Source organism: Eptesicus fuscus, chromosome 7 (assembly GCF_027574615.1).
Source record: "Eptesicus fuscus isolate TK198812 chromosome 7, DD_ASM_mEF_20220401, whole genome shotgun sequence".
NCBI classification, from domain to species: Eukaryota; Metazoa; Chordata; class Mammalia; order Chiroptera; family Vespertilionidae; genus Eptesicus; species Eptesicus fuscus.
The window spans coordinates 96954943-96969471 of record NC_072479.1 but is presented as its reverse complement, the minus strand read 5'-3'; the positions used below and the strand labels follow the sequence as shown (position 1 = coordinate 96969471).

General features: G+C 36.9%; 1 protein-coding gene and 1 pseudogene across 4 annotated transcripts in view; both read left to right on the top strand.

Moving 5' to 3' along the window:
- Positions 1 to 14529, top strand: part of CRY1 (cryptochrome circadian regulator 1) — a 51109-nt gene that overhangs the window by 9059 nt on the left and 27521 nt on the right. The window lies entirely within an intron of this gene.
- LOC103288927 (U1 small nuclear ribonucleoprotein C-like) lies at positions 3682 to 4430 on the top strand (annotated as a pseudogene).

Here is a 14529-nt window from a genome sequence, read left to right as displayed (position 1 = left end):
GAGGAGAGAGAAGTAGACATGTGAGATTGGTTGCCTCCTGCAACTGGGGGTGGGGAAGGGATGGGAAGCGAACCTGCAACCCTTTGGTATACAGGCCCATTCTGTGTCCAATGAGCCACACCAGCCAGGGCTCTTCCCTTAACTTTTCTTATACCTTCCTTCCCCAGTTAGTATGCACTCTATTATCCTGCTGTATAGAGTCTCCTCCTCTTCTCCTAGAAAGGCCTCAGTAAAACCACAATAAATTCCCAGTTCATAGATCAACACTCAACCACTGAGCCATGTTGGCCAGGCAGTATTCTGTTCCTCTTGCCAAGATTTATCTCTTGGACTTCTGTTCTCTGTTTAGTGTGTACATTCCTATTTAAAGTTTATTGTTGGGGTGTATGTGTATGTGTGTTTACCAGGTGCTAGTGGAATAGAATATTATTCATTCTGTGTGTCATCTATTAATATTATAGTATTATCCTGAGTATGGATATTTTTTGTCATGAGCATTATTTTTTTTAAAAGAGTTGTGTTTTCATCTGTAGCTTTAAAAAAATCTGTAGCTTCAACATTTCAGACACTTTTCTTAATGATTGTGTGCCAGTGTTCTCACTCTTAAAATTTGGGCTTATGAAAAAAAAACAAAGACAGAGAGAGATTCTTTTATAAGTATATTCTACATGTACATTGAAAATGCAAGGATTAACCTCCAATTTTAGTTTTATTTCTCATTGGACTCATTCATAATAGGGTAGGAAGGACTTTATCTCTTTCAAATCCTGTGCTATACTGCTTTTTTTGCCAACCCATCAGGTGCCAATTATTTATGCCTACTCTATAACAGGTATACTGTAATACTTTCTACTTAACATTTACCAGGTATGATTTACACTGTTTAAACAAAATACCTGTGTGACAGGAACTTTGTAATTCTTTCTACTTCACATTTTTTGTCTTTATATAATTTTCAGTGTTGTCTAGTCAGTTCAGATTTTTTAGTGAACACACAGCATTAACTATAAGGGAAGAATTTATCAATTATTAATTTAATTTCATTAAAATTAAGAATTCTGTTTATTAAAAATGATAATAATAAATAAATAATACAAGAATAAACTGTGATTTGTATAGTCACAACTGTAAACCTACTTTTGCCTCCACACTGTATGTAGCTCTCTAATACATTTGCCTTTTATAAACAGATTTTATTTCATTCCATGTAAGTACCATAAAGTCCCCAAATAGATGTCCTTCTTGATTTTATCTGTCCTTTTGAGGTCACAATGCAGTGCTGTCTAAAAATAGACAAAGATTAGTAGGAAGCCTAGATCGCAAATACATCTATGTGATTTTTGAAATGAGGGTGGCATAAGTTCCATATACTTACATTAGTGTAATTTAGTTCCAGAAGATTACCTGATATTTCTGTTGAAGATCATCTTACACTGTTATCAAAAAGTGAAATGCTGTGATAGTAAAAGACCCGTATCAAACATTATCTTCGTGAAATCTTATGGCCCGCCTTGACAGATTTGATTCCTCTGTGTTTCCTTGGTGCCATGCACTTTTAATAATACAGTTTAATAAGTAATAGTTCTTATACCTTATTTTAATTAAATTTGAGAGGCATTAGGATGGGAATTCTATGTTTATTTTTCTATCTCAGTAAAATGCCCAAGTGTTAAAGAATGAATGAATGAATAAAAGTGCTTCAGATATGTTTTTCTTCATTTTTTTAGTCACTAGTAATTAACTATTAAAAAAATTTGTAAAAGTGCTATGGACCATACCACCAGTGTGTCTCCCCCTCTCCCGATCTAGAGACCGCCACTTTTTCTTATCTATCGCTTCCCTGCTACAACTCTTTTTCTCTTTTCTCCCATCCATCTGTTCTTTCTTCTATTTGTCTTACAGCTATTAACACCACTTATGCAATGAATCCCAAGTTTATAGTTAACTATCAATATGTCTATCCTGAATTTCAGAGTTACATACATCATTTGATAATTAACAAGTCCACTTGCCTATCAAATAGACACCTCAAAGTAAATACATATAAGACTGAACTCCTGAGCATTTCTGTTTTTGGAAATGTCTGGTTAGGTTGTCTTAGACTAATATAACTGCTAAAAATATCTAGAGAAGCTGAAAAAGTATTTGTGAAAAATCTCTTTGAAGTCATCAGAGAGGTCCAAGCACAGTAAGAATTGGTGGGGCTAATATCTAAAAGAAAAAGAAAACCAAAAGAGTTGGACCTGGCATTTGATGCTGCTTTTTACTTAATGCAGAAGTCAGTTCTGAAAATTAAAATGGTGACTTAGAAGCTAAGCATAATTTTCAGCAGTCTCATGGGGCTAGAAGGAAAAAGTAGAGTTCAGAACCTGCAAATTCTCTCAACTTTGGGTTGGGACCCTTGAGGGGCAATATTCTAGGAGCAGGGTTTGAATAAAACAGCCTGTACAAGCACTGAAGTTCTGCATTAAATTAGTTCAATCACTGTTTGATTAATGGCATCAGCTGTAGTTTAGAAACTTTCAACAAGCAAAAGTTAATAATTTTCTAAAGGAGGATATAGTTTTTTTTATGTGCATAATATTCTGTACACCGTCAAAATTAACAAGGCATACTAAAGGCCAAGAAATTATTGAAACAAAAGAAAAAAACTATTAGAAGCAGACCCATAAGAGATCCAGATATTACAATTATCAATCATGGACTTGAAAACAATTGTGATTAATATTTTCAAGAAATTGGATAAGAAAGAATTTTGGCAGAAAGCTATGAAAATAATCAAATGAGAATATTAGAAATGAACAATTCAATAGCTGAAATTGATAAGTCAATGAATAAGTTTAACAAAAAGATTAGATGTTGCTGAGGAAGGAATTAGTGAACTGGAAGATAGTTCAGAAGAAAACAACCAGAGAGACATTAGAATAGAAAATACAGAAAAGGCTGTGAGAAACATATGGAACCTGGCAAAGAAGTCTAGAATATTTCTATTGAAATTCCAGAAGGAGAGGAGAGAAAAATCATTCAGGAGTAGCAGATCAAATATGAAGGATATTCTAAAAAGATTCTGTCAGGCAAAAGAAATTATTCTATATAAAATACAAAGATACAGGTGTTATAAAGACAATAGAAATGTATCTGAATGAATACTTACTGTTCAAATAAATAATAATGTCTTTTATTATGTGTGTGTATACACCTATATGTTAAATGGAGTCAGTATACTCTAAGGTCTTTGCATTGTTAAAGAATCAATAAAAATACTCATTTATAGTGAACTTTAAGAAGTTAGGGATGTATGTTTTGATTTCTAGGTGACCTCTAAAAGTACAGTTAAAGAAGTTATAACTAACAATCTGAAGAATTGAGGAAAATTGTATAATTTTAAAAAAATTTAAAAGAAGGCAAGAAAGGAGACTTTGAATAAGTGGCACAAATATTAAGATGGTAATTTAAACATATGTATGTCACTAATACTATTAATTATAAGTGGATCACATTCTCCAGTTAACAAAGACTGTTCAAATTTAAAAATATAATGAATTATCAGATTGAGCTATATGAAATTTCTGTTTTGTAGATCGATAACACTAAACTATTAGCAATTTCATATGGTTCAACCCCAAATATGCTGCTTATAAAAAATACATTTTAAATACGGGGTTTTAGGTGTGCGTCATTTCCGGCGGCGCGGTCGCGGAGTGGCCAACGGAGTGCTAACGGCCTGCAGAACAACATGCCGAAGTTTTATTGTGACTACTGCGATCCGTACCTCACCCATGACTCTCCATCTGTGAGAAAGACACACTGCAGTGGTAGGAAACACAAAGAAAATGTGAAAGACTACTATCAGAAATGAATGGAAAGAGCAGGCTCAGAGCCTGATTGACAAAACAACTGCAGCATTTCAGCAAGGAAAAATACCTCCTACTCCATTCTCAGCTCCACCTCCTGCAGGGGCGATGATCCCACCTCCCCCCAGTCTTCCGGGTCCACCTCTTCCCGGTATGATGCCAGCACCCCATGTGGGGGGCCCTCCCATGATGCCAATGATGGGTCCTCCTCCTCCTGGGATGATGCCAGTGGGACCTGCTCCTGGAATGAGGCCGCCTATGGGAGGGCACATGCCAATGATGCCTGGGCCCCCAATGATGAGACCTCCTGCCCGTCATATGATGGTGCCCACTCGGCCCGGAATGACTCGACCAGACAGATAAGGAGAAAGGGGAGCCTCTGTTACTTGTTCTGCTTCACAGGAGATCGAGGTGCTGTGACTCTGGGTGTTTTCTAACAGCACACAAGGAAGACTCACTCCCTCTTCCTATCTAAGAGAGAATAGTGTTTGCGGGGAGTAGTGGGACAAAAAAAAAAGCAATTTTCATTTGTATTGTGAAATGGGAAAATAAAATCAACTCTTTAAAAATAAATAAATAAATAAATACGGGGTTTTAGATGGTCTGCAGTTAATAGTAAAGAAAAAGTTTTATGCAAACACTAATAGAAAGCTGGTGTGGCTTTTCTAATATTAGATAAAGGGGAGTTTAAGCAAGAAACCGTTATTAGAGATAAAGAGGGATGTTTAACAGTAATTAAAATGAACAATCTTCCTGGAAGATACAACAGTTCTAATTTTGTATGTGTAAAACATAGCCTCAAAATACAGAAAACTCAAATTGATAGAACTTAAATAAAGGAGAAATAGACAAATTCATAATCACAGAGGGAAATACTAATACATTTCTTTTTAAAAAAATATATTTTATTGATTTCAGAGAGGAAGGGAAAGAGAGAGATAGAAACATCAATGATGAGAGAGAATCATCAATCAGCTGCCTCCTGCACACCCCCTACTGGGGATCGAGCCCGGGCATGTGCCCTTGACCAGAATCAAACCCGGGACCCTTCAGTCCTCAGGCTGATGCTCTATCCACTGAGCCGAACCAGCTGGGGTCATTCCTTCTATATTTATTAATTGGAATTCTGTAATGAAGAGTTGTTCTTTTCCCACCATTTATTTAATTATTCAATAATCTATACATATAAAAGCCTAAGTGACCATTATAACCAAACAACCAGAATGACTGAAATGACCGGTTGCTATGATGCACACTGACCACCAGGGGGCAGATGCTCAATGCAGGAGCTGCCCCCTGGTGGTCAGTGCACTCAGCCAGAAGCCAGGCTCACGGCTGGTGAGCGCAGCTGCAGTGGCGGCAGTGGCAGGCGCAGCAGGGCCAGGATGAGTGGCAGTGGAGCTGCGCCCAGCCCCAGCTGCCTGCCACTTTGGCACTGCTACATCCCTTGAGGGGTCCCAGATTGTGAGAAGGTGCAGGCCAGACTGAGGGACCCCACCCATGCACGAATCAATGCACTGGGCCTCTAGTATAAAAATACTAGGGGCCCAGTACACAAATTCTTGCACCTTGAAAGGAACTGTGGGCCGTGAGGCTGAGGTGAGCACAGGGGCCGGTTTCAGCCCATCCTCTGCACCCCCACCTGTCCCCTCCCGCCACACGCCCTGGTCCCCTGTCTGCTGGCAGCCCCACTCACGCCACCGCCGCTCCCACAAGCTGATGGCGCCGGCCCTGCTCACACCCATTGATGGTGTAGAGCAATTGGGGCCGTCGCCAACAGCGGGTGCGAGAGGCTGCTGCTGCCCCAATCACCCCTCAGGATCAGGGGGAGGTAGAGAAGCTCTCAGGGGCAATCTGGGCCAGCAGCCGCCATTCACACCCACTGACGGCGCTGAGTGATCAGGACCAGTGCCAGGCACTGGCAGCAAATGGGAACTGCAGCTCCAGCATCAGCTGCAGGTGCTAGCGGGGCCATCGCTGGCAGCAGATGTGAGAGGCGGCTGCCAGCCCCGATTGCCCTTCAGGAGCAGGGGGAGGTGGAGAAGCTCTGAGGGGAAATTGGGGCTGGCACCGGGTGTCAGCAGCAGGTGTAAGCGGCGGTTCCAGTGCCGGCAGTGGGAACAAGCAGGGCTGGTGCTGGCAGCAGGTGCGAGCACTGGGCGGAACCGTGGCATGCAGGAGCAAAGAATTTTCAGAGGCTCGCCCCGATAACAGCTACCAGCGCCCCCGCTCACCTGCTCCACCATCTTGCCGCAGCCAACACCCACCATGTCCCGTGCTTGCCCCCTGGTGGTCAGCACACGTCATAGCAACCGGTTGTTTGGGTGTTCTGTGATTTGGTCTATTTGCATATTAACCTTTTATTATATAGGATGGACTCATGAGTATTTGTTTTATTCTTTGGGTTAAAATCTGTTACTGTTACTGTTTATTTTGTTGTTTAAATTGTTCCAGCTTTGGCATCCATCTGTATTTTGACACACATCCATCTTATTTCTCTGGAGCTCTTCCATACTTTGTGACATTTTTGAAATGCTATAGTTCATCCTGTACTTTCCTTGCTCAGCCCTGAATCAGCCACTGCTCTGTAGAACCCTTATTGGAGAAGGATGTTTAGAAACCAAGATCTGGATGCTTGTTTCATCTCTCATAGACTTTTCCCCCTGGCACTCCTGTTGTTTTGTTTTATATTGTATTGTTTTATTTTACAGTCCTGCTACTGAAAACCTATGAAAAACATGAATTAAATCGAGAGTAAAATTAGCATTATTAGGAAAAGCGAGTTTTCTGGTAGGAATATCAGAAAACCATTATGTGTACCTCTGTCATTTGCTTTTGTACATGTGTTGAACAGATTTTATTTAGTTCTATTTTAATACTCTAAAGTCTAGAAGTAGATTTGAAATATTATTTTTGGCCTATTATTATAGTGTCACAAGCAGTGGTTTCTAAAAATACACACGGAATAGAAGTCCTAGATTCAAGTATCTTTATGTGATTTGGGGATTAAGGAGGTATAAATTACATAGCCTTATCTAGTGTAAGTCGACCTCAGAAGTTAAAGATACTTCAAGTAAAGTCTAATTTAAACTGCTGTCACTAAGTGCTGTCATAGATACTTAAAAATCCATATTAGTCATATCTTTGTAAAACTTTGGAGATCTTCCTCAGCATAAATTGCCTTGCTTTTATATGTCCTTTAACAATAGGGACTTAAGTAATACAATTACTATGTAGATGCCCAAATGTTGGTTATATAAATGAAAGGATATAACTCAGAATATGTGATGCTGTATTTTATTAAATTACAAATAATTAACTCTCAAATATTTCTGAGAAGATTAAAAGTTAATGTGATTCTAAATGAATCTCTTTACCAAATGAGAAATGGTGGGGTAATACTTGGGTTCATTTTGTCTCACTTATTATATTTCTCTCTCTAAGCACAGACAAGTTCTATTATATATCATCCACAAAGACATTTCTTATTTTCAACTGTGAAATCAAGTGTATATGGAATGTGTTTGAGGCCTATGACTGGTTCATAATTTACTTATTAGTAATTAAATCAAATTGACCCTTTTTTGTTACTAAAAACTGCATCAGACTTAGGATTCTTAAGTTTCAGTTTGATTGTTCCTTCATACCTCCTTTCTTCCCTTTTTTGACTCTTGCCATCCTACCCTCCATTCCATCTTTGTCCGTTCTTGCTTCTCTGTCTCATCAGTCTTTGTTTTTGTTTCATATACTCTTGCTTCTCTTTTTGAGTAGAGGTTGGAACATGATGTGAGTTAACTTTGAAAATAATCACTTGGACAGGGTAGAAAATGGGTATCAGGCAAAGGGCAGAAATAGGAAGACCACTTAGGAGTCTGGTATACTTATCTTGAAGAGATGATGATGGCATGGATAAGAGTGGTAATGGTGAAAATGGTAAGAACACTTGGAATCTGGATAGAAATTTAAGAGGTAATACAGCATAGGAAGTGGGATTATTAAATCTGGAGTCCAAAGTAGAAGTGTAGGCTGAAAATATAAAATTGTGAGTCATCAGAACATAGGTGGTATTCCTAAAACTAAATAAAGGGAAAGAACTGATGGAAGGAATGACCTTCACTTTGAATGAACAGGAGGAATGCTAGACAGAAGGCTACAAAGAAGGCTGGAGAGAGAGAAGGGGGAAAGATGGAATAAAGTTTGGATAGAAGCAAAGAATAGATGTATGTATTTCTAGAAGGAAAGATGGATGGAATGACTGATGGAAGGAAAGGAGGAAGGGAGGACAGAAAATGGGATAAAGAGCAGTGACCTGGGAGAGAGAAGCATAATCAGTTATGGCCAATTAATTGTGTTATTAAGTGCTTGGCTGAGTCAGTGTAAGGCCCCTTTATGCTTCTCTGGTTTTCCCCTTGTTGTGAAGGAGTCCTTTTGTTCAAATTATGGAACCATAAGGTCAAAGCAGCTAGAATGATAAAGTCACCACTTGGAGAATAACTACTCAGAACTGCAGTGAACTCAGCATAAGCAACATAAAAACTTGTTTTGTCAAGCCACTTATTTGGGGCTTGTTTGTTAACCAACATAAGTATATCCTATTCTGACCAATCAGGTGACACTTTGGCCCGAGTAACTTTAATTATGGAATCATTATTAACTAAGATTAGGAGATATGGGAAGAGAAGGTTTGAGGGGACTTTTAAAAGGAGATGTTGAATAGGCAGTAGGGCATCAAAAAAAAAAAAAAAATCCTTCTATGACCACTCTATAAAGTTACCCTGTCCTCCTTTTACCCTATTTTAGTTTTCTCTATAGAAATGATCATAACTTAAATACTGTGTAGTGGTTCAAGAGCTTAATATCTGGAGCCAGATTGAATGGGTTTAAAATCTTGGCTTTGCTACTTTTCTCTTAGTGAGTCTTTGGGAAAATTACTTAACCTTTCTGTGCCTCAATTTCCTCATTTGTAAATGAGGGAAATACCTATATCAAAGGGTCGTTGTGTTTATGCATGTAAAGTGCTTAGAGCAGTGTATAATACACACTTTTAAACTTTCGCAGCTATTGCTATATTGATTGTCATAGTCGTCGTGGTTGTCATCGTCATCATCATCATCAAATATGCAAACTTCATGACTCCAGGTACTTAATTTTGTTCTCACCTTTACCCTAGGGACCACAACAGTATCAGTAGGATCTCAATAAATTTTTGATGGATAGATGGATGAATAGATAGCATTTATATGACTATCACTTTTTGCAGCAATGTAAGTGTGGGAAAGATTTTGACCTTTGGCCATACTTCAGACAGACCTTTGTGACATGTGCTAGATCATAGCTTTTTTTTAAAAGAAGAAGAAAAATAAGAAGAAATTTTCAACATTGCTGCCTTTTTTTTTTACAGATGAAAATTAAAATTTTATTAAATTATGTTTTTAGCTTTATTGAGATACTAGAGGCTCAATGCACGAAGATTTGTGCAAGAATGGGCCTTCCTTCCCCTGGCTGCTGGCACCGCCTTCGCTCCAGCCAGAGCCCCCTTTCTGCCTTCGCTCCAGCCCCGGAGCTGTCTTTCCGCCTTCTCACACTGCCCAGAGGCCCGGAGCTGCTGGGGCGGTGCAGAGAGCCTGCATCATCACCATGGCAACGACGCAAAGCGTCCCACCCCTGGCCGCTTGGCGCCTGTGTATGCAAATTAACCCACCATCTTTGTTGAGTTAATTTGCATGCTCACTCCTGATTGGCTGGTGGGTGTCGCGAAGGTACGGTCAATTTGCATCTTTCTCTTTTATTAGTGTAGATAATTGACATATAACTACTCTTTCTGAAGGAGAAATTTTTCAAGTAGGATTATTAGAATGCAGAAAAGTATTTTACATAGATCTGGGACAGCATGTTTTTGACCACATGTTGGACAGATTTTATTTAGTTGTATGTAAATCCTTTAAAGCCTGGAAATACATCTTATACTTGATTTTGGCCTAACCTGGTAGAGCCACAATGCCGTGGTTTCTAAAATTAGACAAGTAATAATAGTCGGTCTAGATTATAAATAGCTTTGTGTGATTTAGATAAGAGAGGCATAAGTTATATAAATTGTATTAGTGTAAACTGATTCCAGAAATTAAGTGATTTTAACCCTTTTAAATCCCATTAATTTTAATAACTTTTCTGTATTTCTATAAGTATTTTTGTGGCTGCTCTTTTTCACATTAAGGAAGTTACTAAATAAATTGAATTTTAGTGTCTGCTCGTTCTGCATCTGTTAAATTGGTCATATTTTTTTCTCTTTATTCTATGAATGAAGTGAATTACATTAAACTAACCAACTTTCTGAGGTTAAGCCCAACTTGGTCATGATGTATATTATTTTTTTATATATTGCTGGGTTTGGTTTGCTAAAATGATACTATTGACATTAGCTTGCAATTTTCCTCTTGTGCTGTCCTTATCAAATTTTGGTGTCAAATCTAACCTTATAAAATGAGTTGAGTGTTCCTTTTTTGTCTATCCTCTGTATAAGGTTAGGATACTCTATAAAATTAGATTTGTTTATTCCTTAAATGTTTGATAGAATTCATCTGTAAGGCTGAGTGCCTTTTATGTTTTCTTTGTAATATTTTTAACCACTGATTCAGTTTCTTTAATGGATATAGGAAGGACCATTTATGTCCTCTTTTGCTCTTGAGTCAGCTTTGGTAAGTTTTAAATTTCTTCTTGAGTTAGTTTTGGTAAGGAACTTACACATTTCATTTAAATTTTCAAATTTATTTGCATAAAATTGTTCATACTATCTTATTTTCTGTTTAATCCCTGCAGTATCTGAAATTATATTCCCTTTTTGTTATTAATATCCCTTATTTTTTTCTTCTCCCATTTCCCCCTTAATTTATCTTGTCAGAGGTTTATATTATTGTCTCTTCAAATAATAAATTCTGGCTTTGTTCCTATTATGTATTTGTGTTCTATTTTCACTAATTCCTACTCTATCATTTTCTTCTTTTTATTTTTCTAAAAATTTTGCTGTTTTCCTAACTCAATTTCACATCTTCTTTTCTAACTATTTAAGCCTATACATTTTCTTCTAATACCACTTTTTTTTTTGTTTTGTATTCTGCTCATTTTAGATATATTTTCCTCATTATCATTCAATTCCAGATATTTTCTAAAATCCATTATTATGTTTTATCCCATAAATTGTTTAGAAAAGTGTTTTTTAAATTCAAAATATATTAATGATACCCTTTCCTTTACATTTGTTCAATACAGTGTTTGTTATGACCTATTAGAGAGTAAATTTTCATAAATATCCCACGTATACTTGAATAAATATTCTCCATATATTATATTATAATACCCATTTAATATAATATTCTCGGGCTACTTTATATATTTTATTTTTGGTTTTGAGTAATTTCAATATGATGTGTCTATATGTGGATCCTCTCTCTGCCTTTGTCCTCTTCTCTATATCTCTTCTCATTTCTATCTGTTCTTCATATCTATCTTTAATTCCCCTCTTTCCCCCCCTCCCCCCAGCTTCATCCCATCCTCTGTCCCCTACCAGCTATGTTCTTCTCTTTCTTATGAACCTTTTTTTTTTCCCCATGAGCTTCTTGAATTAGCATCTTTTAGCAGTTCCAAAAAATTCTCAGTCATTTTCTGGCCTCTCATTCTGCAATTCGGATTTAAGTTGTTTCCTTGTGTATTGTGTGATTGATTGTTTGGTTGGTTGGTTGGTTGGTTGGTTGGTTGATTTGGGGGGAACTATTTTGTGGAAATTGAGGCATAAATTGAAGTCGAGAATCCAGAGAATACTTAACTGTCATTTTAGATCACAACCAACCTGGGATCACTTAAAATGCAATGATATGCTTGAGGTGCTTGAGACCACTTAAATTCCATGAACTTGCATTGAGATTATGCACTTGGAGGCATAATTTTAAAATAAATAAATGAATAATAATTATAGATTTATACAAAATTTGCAAAGATAGTACAAAGAGTTCCTGTGTCCTGTGTACCTAGTTTCCCCTAATATTAACGTCTTACGGTACCACCGTACTTTAGTCAAAACTAAGAAACAATAGTACTAACTAAATTCCAGACTTCATTCAGATTTCCACTAATGTTCTTTTTCTGTTCTAGAATCCTATCCATGATACCATGTTGCATTTGGTCATATGTCTCTTGAGTCTCCTCTGTCTTTGATAGTATCTCAGGCTTTCCTTGTTTTTTATGACCGTTATGATTTTGAATACTGGTCATGTATTCTGTAGACTGGCCCTCAAGTTAGGTTTGTCTGATGTTTTTCTCATCATTAGATTTGGGTTATGGGTTTTGTGGAAAATACCACAGAGGTAAAATGTTCTCATCACATTATATCAGAATGTACATGATATCAACATGATTGACTTACATGGGTGGCATTTACTCTGATCATGTGATTAAGGGAGTGTTTGCCAGGTTTCTCCATTATAGAGTTACTATTTTTTCCCTTTCCTTTGAGGAATGGGAGATTTATCTTCTTTCAACTCAAACTGAGTAGTAACAGGCAAGTTTCTTTGCTGTGCTATGCTGTGACTTAAGACTTACATCTAAATTACACTTGAATTGTGGGTAGTGCTTTTTGAAACCCAGGTTTTATATTGAGGGTCTATTATTAGCTTCCTCACCTTGGATGGGCTTTGGGCTTTATTTCCTGACCTCCTCAACCTGGATTAAGTTCAAGGTTTCCAGGGCTCTGTAAAAATCCTCAAGGTTAGAGCTGACTTTAGTACCCTGGTTAACCTCTTGACTCCTTACTTTTGGGGTAGTCGAGTAAATATGTTTAAAAGTTTCCTTTTGTTGTTGTTTGTTATTAGTTATTTCTATTAGGGTATTTTATTCCAATGTAGTATCAGCAACAGAAGTTGGAAGGTATTTTTTGACATTGATTTTGACTATATTTTGAAATGTTAACACTTGGGTTGGAGAAAATTTATATCTTAGTATTAGTATGGAACTGGTAGTCATTTGCTCAGTCCTCTCTCCCCCCACTCGTGTGTATTGTGTTCTTATGAATTCCTTGACTTAAGGACACTATTTTCTCTGCTTTGATTGCCCTTTTCTCCTTTATCCTCTTGATCAACACTTACTGATTCAAAATTGTGCTTAAATGTTTTTTTCCCTCATGCTTACCCTGTTCCCTTTCTTCTGCCTCTACACACAGTTAGATTTTTGTCTGTGCTGCCATAATACACCCTTCATTAAGAAATTCACCATTATATTCTCTTTGTATTGTTAATATTGCTTATTGTTATATAGCATATATATCAATATTGTTTAGATATTATGGTAGATATTATTACTGTTCACCATTATTCAGTGTCATTTACTGCAGGAAGTTTATGCCTTCTGCCTTGAAGTCTGGTTTGGCCATTTGACTTGCTTTAACCAAGTAAATGTGAGCAAAAATGCTTCAGCTGATCTACAATAGATATATATCATGAGTGAGAAATAAACTTAGTTATTTTAAGACACTGAGCTTTGGGGATTGTTACCTCAGTGTAACCTAACATATTCTATCTTAATTGACATCATGCTTGTCCTCCATCTGGAAGGTAAAAACTGTATCTAATCACTTTTATGTCCTTAAAGCTATCAGATTAATTTTCTTAAGACATTTTGATTATTATATATCCTGTAGTTTAGCAGTGTAGCATAGTATAGTGCAAAGAGCATGGGTTTGGAGTCAGACACATCCAAATTAAAATTTTTACTTTATTGCTTAGCTGAGTTACTTTGGAAAATGCCCTTGATTAGTTTAAGATTCATCATTTAAAAAATGAGATGTCTTATATAGTTGTTGTATACATAGGATACCCAGTACAATAGACATTCAGAGAATTTTCTTTTTCTTACACTACATTGACTGTTGAATCAAGTCTCTAACGTCCCTTTCATATGCCTTTACTTAGTTATTTGGTTTAGTTGTTAGATAAATATTTTTCAACTTCCATGTATCAAGCATTGTCCATGCACTGGAAAGTGGTGAATAAGGCCTAGTCCCAGTCTTTAAGGAAGTTATAGTCAAGTAATTCTCCCTCCCTATCTCCCTCCCTATCCTCCCTCCCTATCTCCAGATATTAAAATCATATTGATACTGCAAGGCCTCACCACATCCTTGAAATTTTTGCCTAAATTTTTCCCCATTTCAAAAAAAAAATATTCAGAAGTACATTCCCAATCCTGATTTTTCAAAGCACATTAATGGTATCCATATGTATCTCTTACAATATACAGTATATTGCATTCTGCTATAATAGGTTTTGTTATATTCATATACAACATGTATATTTTCAAGTTTCTTTTCTAGATTTTAAGGTCCTTGAGTATTGGAATCTCATATTATTTATCTTGCATTCTTCAAATAAATGAAATGATGTGAGTAATGAACAGTATCACTTCTTAGAAGGTCTTTTAAGAATTTGTGGGTACATTTTTGTTCGTCACAGTGATTGGAGGTAGCTAGTGGTATTAGTAAAAAGAGGCCAGGAATGGAAAACTTCTTGCAATGCTCAGGATAGTTTCTCAAATAAGTAGTTGTCCTGAGTCCCACATATCTTTCAGATGTTCTACCAGATATTTCATGTAAGTGAAAAACTTACTCATTTTTTTCTGACCTAGAGCTTAAATC